This window comes from Trichechus manatus, unplaced genomic scaffold, assembly GCF_000243295.1.
Source record: "Trichechus manatus latirostris isolate Lorelei unplaced genomic scaffold, TriManLat1.0 scaffold00209, whole genome shotgun sequence".
NCBI lineage: Eukaryota > Metazoa > Chordata > Mammalia > Sirenia > Trichechidae > Trichechus > Trichechus manatus.
Genome location: NW_004444145.1, coordinates 17276 through 18733, shown reverse-complemented (window position 1 = coordinate 18733; position 1458 = coordinate 17276).

Genomic DNA, 1458 nt, shown 5'->3' with positions numbered 1-1458 from the left:
TATATTTAATGGCTGCAGGTATGCTTGATATGATTATTTTTCCCATATATGAAAAATACATGTATACATCTTTGAAAATGTATGTGAGTGTGTATCTGAGTGTCAAAACTATATATAAAGTTTTATAGTGGTTTTTGCTATAATGAACCATTATTAATGGTTTTTATTATCTATTTCTTTGGGGGATATTTCCTAAAACAAAAGAGTAATAAATTGGGCTTAATTAAAATTCAGAACTTCTGCCCATTGAAAGAAACACTAAAAGAATAAAAAAAAAAACACAGATTGAGAGAAGATACAGTCTGTCTGTATGAGGAGGAGTGTCCTGTAGGATTTCATCTTAAACTTAAAGAAATGCTCAAGTCTGACGTGCATAAACTCATTTAGTTTATTGCTAGGTAGCCATGGGAGGACACACAAGTAAGACCTCAACACATTAATCAGAATCAGAATTAACAATTAAAATGTTGTTTTATGGTTAGAGTCCAAACCTTCAGCTTTCAGGCTTTTACCTTTTGTGAATGGTCTTTGAAGGAAGGCTTGACCATGGGCTCAATCTCAGTGGAGGTCCCTTGTAGTTAGGATCTGAGGTTGGTGGTGGTATTAGAGTCTTAGCAGGCTCTCAGTCTTCAGAGAGAGTAAGAGACTAGAGAGAGAGATCCCTTTTGCCTCTGTCTTCTCTCAGTGAGTATGCAGAAATTCAGGGTTTATATGTGAATTTCTCACCCTGGCTTCACAGGATAAGTAAGGGCCAGTGTGATGTCAAAGATTAGTATGTTAAGTCTTCTCTCCAGGGTTAGAGATCAGCTGAATGTCATATCTTTTTTTCAAGGTTAGAGATTAAGGAGATTGTCTGTACTCATGTCTCAAGACTAGTTTACAAAGATTAATTATGTTATGTTTTCTTTTATAACACCTTGCAGGGGCAAGGTCGACTTAAAAGTTGTTTACCACATTGTTCATATATTTCACATACTTCTATTTTTCTATGTCTAGGTTCAGAAATTTTCTACTTCTAAGTCACGTTATAGGGGATATACATCTGTAGCTTAAGATCATTATAGAAGCAAAATTGCAGAGTCATATATGATTTAAAAGTATTACAGAATCATATGTGATTTGAGAACTTTACAAAAATCATACATAACAAGAAAACATACTAGAATATGAAAATAACTCCTACTAATAAATAATAAAATGCCACATAGCCCATTTAACATTAGGTAAAAGAGTTAAACTATCCTTTCATAAAAGAATATTTCCAAATAGTCAATGAGCAAATTAATAGATGCTTAACACTATATAAATTTGACCTGTTGCCTTTGAGTTGATACTGAATCATAGTGACCCAATAGGATAGAGTAGAACTGCCCCATAGGGTTTCCAAGGAGTGGCTGGTGGATTTAAACTGCCAATCTTTTGATTAGCAGCTAAGCTCTTAACCACTGCACCACCAGG